This window comes from Lates calcarifer, linkage group LG1 (assembly GCF_001640805.2).
Source record: "Lates calcarifer isolate ASB-BC8 linkage group LG1, TLL_Latcal_v3, whole genome shotgun sequence".
NCBI classification, from domain to species: Eukaryota; Metazoa; Chordata; class Actinopteri; family Centropomidae; genus Lates; species Lates calcarifer.
The window spans coordinates 14,696,328-14,707,559 of record NC_066833.1 but is presented as its reverse complement, the minus strand read 5'-3'; positions in this window follow the sequence as shown (position 1 = coordinate 14,707,559).

Sequence of the window (11,232 nt, the reverse complement as noted above, 5' to 3'; positions counted from 1 at the left end):
CTTCCTGATAGCTAAGAACAAAACTTGTGAGTTGATCTTTTAATTGACATCACACGTTGTTTCCATGTTCAAGAATGAACTTCCATGTTCATGCCATTAAAGTCAGTGGTCATTTCAAATCTAGTACACTGGAATATAGAGCCACAGCAAAAACAACACAAAAATTTGTCAATCTCCAAATACTTACACACCACACAGTATGTTTTAGTGTGTGGCTGTGAAATTGGCTTTTGATTTGCTGCATCAGTCCATAACAAAATCTTTTCCGCTCCCCTCTCTGGCAATCTGGTCAGTCTCACATTACAGGAAATGCATTCATATCAAAGTAATAAACCCTACTAACAAAAATCCACAAATGTTCTTTTTCTGCTAAAATGAAATTGTGAGACTCATGCTCTTTCTCTCTTATTGCCTTAGCCGCCCCCCTGCCCCCATCAACCCTTCTGCCTTGTCAATCAGTAGAAGGAGGAAAAAGTCATTAAATCTCTCTGTTGGCCATATATGTAATTACAGTCTGCCTGTATGTTGCTAAATACGCCCCGGCGCTAGTCTGGTCTCCCTGGTCATGTTTTTTCCTCCCACCGGCCGTGTTTGAAGGCCTTATAATTGCCAGAGGCAGCGTGTCAGGATTAGAGGCTGCTGGTTTGAAACCCCCAACAACCCCCTTTTCCCCTGGCCCCCATGCAGATAACCACAACCTTAAACCCTAAACTCCCTCTACCCCTCTTCACTCTACTTGTTTTACATGTGTTGTGATTAAAAAGGGAATATTATTAAAGTCTAATGAATATAAAGTTTAATTCTTAGATAATTCAGTACTGAATATAGGTGTTATTGAAAAGGCATTTGCTGTTGATTAAGCTGTTTCATGTTCACATATTTTGTATTTTGCTATTTTCCTTCATTTTCGGTGAAAACTACATTGAGTCTTCTCTGCATGGATGATGTGTTTGTGGCTTATTATAACCAAATTCTCAGCACTTCTCAATGGAAATTACCAGTTTTTCTAAAATCATTGAAATAATCCATCCTCCTAACCTCTCTGACATACAAAATAGCAGAAAAACAATGTATTCACACATCCATAGATCGGTACATCTTTATTTCACCCCATAGTAAAAACCTATCATGAATCACATTGTTAGCCTAGCTAAAGGTTTTTACAAGTGTTAATTAAGACAGTGTATATTTGACTGGTGCCTGCAGGACGCCTGTGGTCAGTTGTCTACCTCTCTCATCTCACACTACAGTCTTCTTATTCAGAACACCACTCTCTAAGTAGGCAGGCCCTGCAAAAAAAAAAAAAAAAAAAGACGTATTTAGCTTTTTCATCTTTGAGAGATACCAAACTCAATATTTAACTGCTAACATCCTGAAACTAGATTTTTTGCAGGCGGTGCAGTGAAATCCTTAAAACTTGTAATGTGTTTGGATGTAGCATAAACATGCTGTGGCATTTTTTTAAATTATTTTTTGATTTTTTTGCAGTCCTACAGGGCTACCCCTGTCTCACTGGCAGTAGTAAAACCCTTGTGGGTTTAGACAAATGAAGGTTGCTGGGGCCATCAAAGCATTTAAAGTTGAAATGATGGAGCTGATGGTCAGTGATGTCAGCAAGGATGTTGACTTTGTCTGAGTCAGAGCAGTTTCTGGTCAGTAGAGCCCCTAATTTCTCGGTCTGTCCGTCGCTGTCTCCCTGTTTCTGTCTCTCTTTTAACCTCTCTCTTACTCTCACATCATCTCACTCTGCTCTCTCTCACACATCTAAAAACTGCTACCCTCTCATCCAGGTCAGTGTGCTGACCTGAGCCAAAAGTGTATGCATTCACAAATCTAAAATGTGCAATACATGAAACTTAGCACTAAATTATATGCATTATGTGTGTATGATTCAAGGGGCAATATTCTATCCTGTTTTTCTCTTTCTTTCATGTCTCATAAGTTTGAAAATGAACATTGGAAATGAGCATTTAGTTACACTTCCTCTCAGCCAGGGTCATGCGTTATACTCTGTTTCCTGAAATTTTCAAAGGAGTTGTAATGTCAAAATCTTGATTCACATTTAATTGATCATATTTGCAGGGATCGGGATGACGTTTCTTTTTAATTGAAGCTGGGAAATGTTAAAAGTTCATGTTACTGCCCATGAACTAGGAGGCTTCAGGGTTCACTGCAGCAGCTATGCTAATTTCTTTCTCCCTTTTGGGCCAGTGCCGTGTTTGGCTGCGTACATTATAATGTTGTGACTGTACTTTGTCTGATCAGACAAAAAGAGGACCAGCAGTAGGCTTCCCAGGGTTTCTTAGAACTTTGCTACATTTGAGCTGCAATAAACTTAGTTTTGTTTGCTATTTAAAGTAACAATAAAACATGAGGTGTCAATATGATTTACAAAAAATCTAATATGAAATAAAGCAGATGTGTTAATTAATTCCAAGATAGATGTTTTGTTCATTGACAATGTAATCTTGATGCTGAGATTCTTGATGGAAATGGAGTGCAGATGTTGTTGCTGGGGAATGGAAGCTGGTTGAGGTATAATTATGGTAAGGTAAAATGAGGCTGTTGATGGTGAATGAAGTCAAATGAAGACGTTGTTGACTGGGGTGTTATTTTCAGTGAGGCCTCTGTATGTGTTCGCCACAGACATGTTTTTGAACAGAAGCAGGGGGAGTGGTACATACATGAGCACTACACCGACATGAACACACCCATTTTCACACATTCGTTTATGAACACATGTCCACAGTGAGACAGAAGATGTTGAGTGACCTGAGTAAAAATATTTAATATTTATATCTGTGGTGAAATTTAGAGAAAAAAAGTCATTGATGGGCCAGACTTGCTCCAGCTTATGGGACTAAGGTATATGTATACACATGCATATACTGTATGAGAAAAATCCACGTGTTCAGCACCTCTTCATATACACACACAAACACACAGACACATACCCATTTGCAAATAGACAAACAGGTCGTGTATGTTCTACTCCTTTACTACTGGCTCACTGAGTAAACATGCAGCATGTGCGCAGTTAACAAGTCAACACATCCAGCTACAATCTCCCATCAGTAAATTTCATTCATAAGTCAGCTACAGTTTTCCCTGTAACACTGAAGAAGAGTTTGGTTAAAGTGGCACCCTGAGCAGAGGCGTCCTATGAGAAAATACCCTTAGTTAATATAATGAAAGCTTAAGTCATGATGAAAAATTGTATGTTACAACCATATGCTCAAAGAAGCCCTGTTAATGTCTCTGTGTCCTTTTCACCCTCTTTGCCATGTTCTAGATGGCACGTAGTCTCTTGCTACTGTTTTGAATGGACTTTATAAAAACCATTGTAACCATATGAACAATAGTGACGTATCTAAAAGGGCCTCTGAATGAGAATGTCTTCATTCAATAAACAGGCGAACAATAAGACACCATGTAATTTCCCTAGTTTCTGTTTTCCACAGAATAAATATTTCTCTGTCTTTGCACAAGTGAGTCAATGGGTGGGTGTCAATATAAGAATATCTAATTTTTAAGTTTATTTTCCCTTTTGTGTTTCTTCATTTTCAGATTTTTCCACACTGTTTTGTATATATATATATATATATACACATATATATATATCTACTATATATCTTTTTTCATTGAAATCTCTCACTAATTCTTACTTTCTTTACTCACTGTGTGACACCCCTTTCTGTTCTAGACCGTGTCTGTTTCCTCTGGATTTCCTCTTTCTTCATCTACTATACATCTCTGTTAAATGCCTGTCCCTCAGCCTTTCCACTTGTTGTGTTACACTGCATACAACCCCCCCACCACCACCCTGCCCAAAAGCCAACGCCCCCCACCCCCACCCCAGACAGCTGTCTCACCGCAGCACAGAGCTACGATGTGACACCGTGCTATAAATATGAGTACACATAGACACACACAAACAGATACACGTGTACACACACACACACTATAAATACCATCCCTGTGCAAAACACACTGCTGCAGTATAAATATTTAAGTATAAATGTGTAATGAATTTATTGATATCTTGCCTGTGCCAGCAGGCACTGTTTTGAGCCACAGAGTGGTGAACCAGTGTGGTGGGATTGAAGTGGTGCTGAGGGATTGTGGGAACGCATGTTCCGAGTTAGGCAGCTGACCAATCGGTGGGCTGGAAGCTGGAAGCCGCATCACAGAAAGAGCTACTGATCAGTACCAGTCTTCAGAGCCATCCATCTCTCTCTTTTGCTCTTTCTCAACCTCTGTCTTTTTTCACTCTCTTGCTTTCTTCATCTCTATTCTTCTTTCTCTTCTTTTTATCATCGGTATCAACTCTAATACTATACATGTCTTTTTCTCTCTTTCTTTTGCTTTCTTTCTCCTTTTGATTCCTTTCATTCTGCCTTGCACTCTTTATTTGATTCCCACCTTTGTCTTTACCCCTTTGTCTTTGTCTTTTTTCTTTAACTTCCTCATTATGACATAACTGTTAGTTGTACACTACTTGTTCTACAAGCACATATCTAGTTATATGAATGGGGGTTTTGGGTAAAAATTGTGTGATTTTCCCGCCAGTCTCACCCAGACTTGTGTAAAGTTTTAGACTTTGCTTTATTAGTGCTGATCATTGACTATGATGCTTTTCGCAGTTCATGTGAATTTATCAACTGTATGAACACAAGTGAAAAAGGGAGGTCTTATAATTATAATTGAAGAGCTGGTTTGAAGGGATTAGTGTTGATGGACTGACAGGATTGGAAACTGTATCAATCTGATAATAAGTAACACTGATGAACATTTTAGCAAGAACTGATAAAGAATGGCACAAAAGTGACATTTTAGTGTTGCACAGATGTATATTTCTACATCTGTGCAACAAGTCTACAAGTCAGTGTGTAGCAATGTCGTGCTGAAAAAAGACTGAGGTACAAAAAAATTAAAGTAACAAAATGTACTTGCATACCAGAAACTGTGACTATTGTGGTCTTAGTTTTATTGGGAGTAGCCAGTATCACTTCCTCTTGATAACAATCTCGATTAACACTGCTGTTTGTTCAATAAAATTGTTCCAATGTCCCAATTTCCTTCCTCCGTAGTAGCTGTTCCACTCTGGTAACTATTAGCCTCATGGGAAAGTGAATATCATGTAGATTTCTATTAATATCTTTCTGTGCAACAAGCAGAGTGGAGAATTATAGTTTAAGTCCTATTGATTTTTTTAGAACCATAGTTCTAAATGTAAACCATTAAATAGGCTAGATTTGAATTTAGATTGGACAAGCTCCATCCCATTATTTAAGCATTAACCTTTGTGTAGCAAAGCTGATCCGATTGAGCTTTGCAAAAGTGTTTTCTTTCTGGAATAACCAGATTTTCAAATATTTTGTCCTTAGGCTTTGTGGGATTGTTTTCCATTGGATGGTCTTTGACCATGATATTTGAATCAGGAGAAATATATATTACAGATATACAGATATATAAACATATCTACATTTTAGATGCAGTGATTGGATGTAAGTGTAAGCCACATGGTTCCCCTGATGATTATCAGTATTAAGTTATTGATTTAGTGATTGGTTCCTATATGAGCAGAAAAGAGGAGTGGTGGTTAAAAGCTGTCCTTGCACTGAGGTACCGCACATCACTAGAGCAAACTCACTGCCTGGTAGGGGGTTTTTGTCACTCCTTTGACCCATCTACACCAGAATATTTTGTTCTTTAATACATTTCCATAGCTTCTCCTATCATTGCTATGCTGATGACATCCAGCTATTCTTCTCATTCCCCCCAACTGACTTACTGATTGGGTGGAGGTACACATTAAAGATTGCCCGGCAGACATTACAGAATGGGTATCTTGGCACCACCTCAACCTCAACTTGGACAAGACTAACTATGTGGTCCATGACACTGTACAGTCTAAAGGATCATATAGGTCATTTGTTCTTACCCTTGTGTACAACCCATAGAAATGTACCAGCAGCTGGGGCACCAAACCCTCGCCGTCATGGTAACAATAATTTACACAAGGTTAATGTTGTAGAACTGTCATGGATAAAAGAAACAATGTTAATTGTCAGTTTCACAAAGGAAACGAACAGTAGTCTCCTTTGTCAAAGTTCCATATTTTGTCGACCCGTCCATCCACCCTAACCTCCTCCTAATTCTGACTTTGTAGCTCTTTGTATGACGTCACCTAACTTCTTCCTTTGTTCCCGTCATAATGACTAGTGGTCACCTGATAAGTAAACATAACTATGGGTTATAATAATTAGAATATAAAATAATAATAATTCCGGGGGACGGGATGCTCACACCAAGACCTGTTCATGACCAGTGACAGTACTGTGGTAATGTCAATATCAGAAAGGTGCCTGATCTAACCCTGGACAACAAACAGATGTTTTCTGCTCTTGTAGACTCCCTCTGTACAGTACATCAGCCTCTGCAAATCCCTTCTCCTCCCCAGCCTGAGCCCAAGCCAGTTTTTTGAATCAGTTTTCACACCAAGTGATCAGAGGTGAGAGCAGGTCTGCTCTGTTCCAGTTGCATATTAGATATATTGACGCATGGACTGTAGACCTGCACGTTTACAATGGAGCCCTGTCCATTGATTAGACATGATTAGACTAACTATAATCTGGACTGGCCCCAGCTCATGTTCAAGTGGACCTGCAACTGACGCTAACAGCTTTAATTATTTGGGTGGGATGCACAATTTTTGATGACACTTCCTGTAGAGGTTGAATGCACTTACGTGTGTTATGAAATGAAAGTATATGAATGGACTAGATCTCAGAGATAATGAAGGAATAGAGAATTACTTACATGTCTCCATATAAAATGTGTCCTCATGCTCCTCTTTCATCCCACCCCTAACTTTGTACTTTGTATTCTTAACACCCTCCCTCTGTTTACCTCCTCTCCCTCCACTCAACCAAATCTTCCTGCTGTCCCACTCACCCTTGCCTGACCTCCTCTCTCCTAATCTGTGGACTCTCTCCCTTCCTCATCTATCATCAACTCTCCCTCTCTGCATTCTCTCAAGGCCACGTCCCTCTGTCCTTCCTCCACCTCCAATCATCAGAGGTCACTGTTGTTTTTCTCCAATTTTGTTTAGACATCTGTGTAAATGCATGTGTATGTGTGTGCGAGTGAGCGCGTGTGCACAAATGTAACTTGACTCAATGCTGTTTTCATATCCCTCCATCTATTCGTTCCATCTATTCCATTTCTGTGTTTACCTTTGAGCACCCAGGGTAATCATATTGTCACAGACTATTTCAGGGTGCCCACTCAACCTCACTCTGTCCACCTCTCTGCCTCTCTTGTGGTTCTCCACCCCTCTCTTTTGCTTTTTATCTTTACTGCACCATACTTTCTTCTTATTGTCTTTACCTGTCTATCTTTCCTCTATCCTCTTCTCCATTTTTGCTTGTTGTTTGCGTCTCCTCTTTTTTCCTGAATCTTTCATTCCTCCCTCCCTCTCTCTCTCTCTCTCTCTTTCTCACTTGCCCTCCTCCCCCTTCGCTTTCTCTCCCTCTTTCTGCCCAAAGTTCTGCAGCCCAGCTGGCATGGTTTTCTAGTGGTGTAGTAAAATATAAATATAATAAGGACGTTTTTGAGCTGGTGAATCCATTCTGAGCAGAGAAACATCACCACAGATCCCGCAGATGTGGCACACACTCAGGAGAGAGAGAGGAGGATGGAGAGAGGGAGGAGAAAAAAAATCCCTCATTTGACATGGAGAGAGTGCAGCAGGAGCACTGACTGCATTATTGTTGGCATTACCAAGCTACTGGACTTGTTATTAGGACACTTCATACAAATTTGCCTCTAGTCTTCGTCAACAATCTTAAAGCAAGTCTCCAATCTTTTGAGCATGAGTCTCACTCAGCCCTCAAGTCTTAATTTAAGACTAGCCTTTTAAAGGGACTTAAAAAAAAAAAAAACTAACCATGTGTAATTAATAAATATGCAATTCAAGTGCAATTACAAGGGAAGTTCAACTACTCTGTGAGGCAGAAACTTGATTTGCAGCTCCATGTAGACTGTTACATTGGTGTCAGTACTCAATCATGGTTAACAAAATGAATTTCTCTTCTTTCCCAATAGTCCAAATAGTTTCATGATGACCATATTAGGAAGCTAACTATGAAAACTATTTGATTCTATTGTGCTCTGTACAGTTGTATCATTCTCTACTCTATAAACAACAGAATTATTCCAAGATGTGCAATGTGTCTATGCACATTAAGTGTGTGGTGGTATGAGACAGTATTTGCTTGTAATCAAGCAATTTTGTATGTATGTATCAATGCTTTACTAAATGTTGCAAGTGTTCCTGTATACTGCATTTGTGTGTATATGCATGTGTCCTATGCCTGTGGATACCTGCATGCCTATATGTGCATGTGCATTTTTATATTTGTGTGTGTGTGTGTGTGAGTCCACATGTGTTTCTGTCTCTCCATGCATATGTGTTTAGTGTCAGAGCATAGCGTACTTCAGTCCCCTGGGCAGTTCTTTGTTTGCTTTAGCCATGCGGTGGCTAGCCTAGCCCGCTAACTCCAAGACACATTTAGCCTGCGCTCCACTTTTATATCATCCTGCTTTTATTTTCCTTCTGTCTGCTCTCTGACCAAACACGCTGCACTAAACTGCCCTTTAGCAGGACTAGTATCGGTGCCACTCTGAACCATTGATAGACACATTTGGTCAATGTGGTTTTCACTGGCTGCCATGTTAGCTCTGGCTTAGCTCCTAAACTGTTTGCACTGGCCAAGTGGCACTCGCTGCCAAAAATGTATAGCAAAATGTGTGAAGGCCACAGTTAAGTGCAGCACATCCAGGAAGTTTTATCCTCTTGTCTTGGAGGATTAAGGCTTACAAGGTTTTCAGTAGAACCACTCTGATACTTAAAAGCCTAGTGTATAGAGACGTTGTGTTAGGTGTTTATTGTGGTCTGGGGTTGGAGGCTGGAGTGTGTGTAGGGACAGGAGGAGGAGAAGGAGGAGGAGGAGGAAGAGGGATGGTGGTTTTAGCCACCAGCTGTTGTTACCTTGAGCATAACGTACTTTAACCCCCATTACAGCGATCCACCACAAGCCACAAACACGCTAGCTTCCACTGACTGCAAAACAACCCAGACTCACTTGTTTACCAGCTAATGTACCATGCCATTCACTCTCTCTTACTCATTCAACCCCTCTCCCCGTTTTCTCTTTCTTTCATCTGCTTCTCAATTCACATCTTGCTTCCTCGTTTCCCAATATGATCTCCTCAATCTCTTTGGACAATTTTCTCACCCTCTTTCATTATCTCTGTCTTTCTGTATCATTCTTTTTCACAACCTCCCCATCTCGTTTTTTCATCTCCTTCTTAGCATTTCCTTTCATCTGTGTCTTCCTCCTTTTGCCCCACTCAGAGCCTTTGTTGGTTAGGGCCCTGGGTATGCGTGGGTAACCCCGGTGCCCATGTAAAGGCCCTGTGCTGTGGACTCATAGAGCCCCAGTGTCAGTAGATGAAAGCAAAGGGAGATTCTGGGGCTGGCACCCATCTCCCTCTGTCCTGCCACCGTGGCCTCTTATTTCACAGAGAAAATTAATAACTTTAACAAACATCAATGAGCAAGGGCCTGATGCTTGGTTAGGTTGTCGGCTGGCCTGGTGTATGTGTGTGTGTGTTTGAGTGTGTATCTGTGAACATATGAGTTTGTACTTTGCACATATGCCTGGATGTGTGTGTGTGTGTTTTTGCTCGTGTATTTGTAAGCTTGCATTTGTGTGTGTACATGTGAGCTAATACCTTACAGTATGTGACCCATGTCAGAAGTGCTGAAAGACACTGACAGGAATAGTGTCAGACAGAGAAATTGACAGGTTGATGAATAGTAACAGAGAGAGAAGATTTTTGGGGGGCGGTTATGAGGCTCCACTTTGGTTTGATCTGATCAGATTGTTGCCTGCTTGAAAGGCCATGGTGTCCTTTCTTGAGGCAAAGAGGAATTGAAAGATGGATGGATGAAGGGAGGGATGGATGGATGGGAGAATGTTACCACTTCTGAAGCATTGTCGACAGCCACGCTGAATAGGCAGCGGGCCTGCCTGGAGCCACGCCCGTATTTATGATCTTCAAAGGAAAGATGACACACACACATGCACACCCACAAAATGTTGATAGTTACAGGAAAACATATGCCTGTGCAAACGTGGGTACACACAAATTTGCATATACATTTCTGCTCACGAACACACTCAGATAAACACAAATCTTGTACACATGTAGAACCCGCAACACTAAATGAAGCAGACACAAAGTATCAGCACTTACATTCATATAATGGGTCACAGCAGCTCTGCAGTTGTGTCTCTAAACTGAAAAGTTGCCTGTAAAGCTGTTAAATAGTGTAGTGGTAAATTGCCTGTGCTTATGGTTCACATTGCCTTCAACCTGAGAGCAATGTAGCGCACCTGACAGTGCCTTACAAATACCACAGCTGACTGCAGTGGAGCTGCCATACAAGGTGCTCCCCTGCACATCAGTTTCAGTGTCCACAACAATTACAAAGTAAGAGGACAGGTTGAACCACCAACTCTTAAAGGAATACTCTGATATTGTGTTCTGCGTCATTAGAATCAATCGTGCTCTCATTTCTCTATGGTAAATATGAAGCTTGAGTGAGTGGCTGATTAGCTTAGCTTAGCAACAAGACTGGAAACAGGTCAAGTTAAACCATTAAAGAATGGCCAATATGCTCCGTCACTTGATATACTACCACTGACTGATGTAACTAAAAGCTCTGCAAGGGAATTTTTCAGCTGAAGGATTTTACAAAAAGGTGGTCGATGACCATACCCTCCACATGCCTTTGATCATGAAGCAGCAAAACAGAGACCTCTGTGACACTTCTCTCCTAATGTACTAGTATCTCCCACATCCATTGTCACAAAAAAACAAAGAGAAGTTCCCCTTTTCACAATTAGGTGAAACTTCGTTATCATAGCCTTTCCTCCTTACAAAGCTGGAGACAAGTTCACGTTAAAACACTGACACCATTATGACAAATTTTGATTCCTTTTAACAAGTTTGCATGCTCCATACCAGGATAGTTCTAATGAATTTACTCTACTGTCAGTTGATTCTATTTCAGCTAAACGGTAAACACAGCTATAGATGGCTGTTTACTGTGTGTGAATCTTGCTCTTTGCCTTTCTGTGTTCCATCAAGAGACATGAA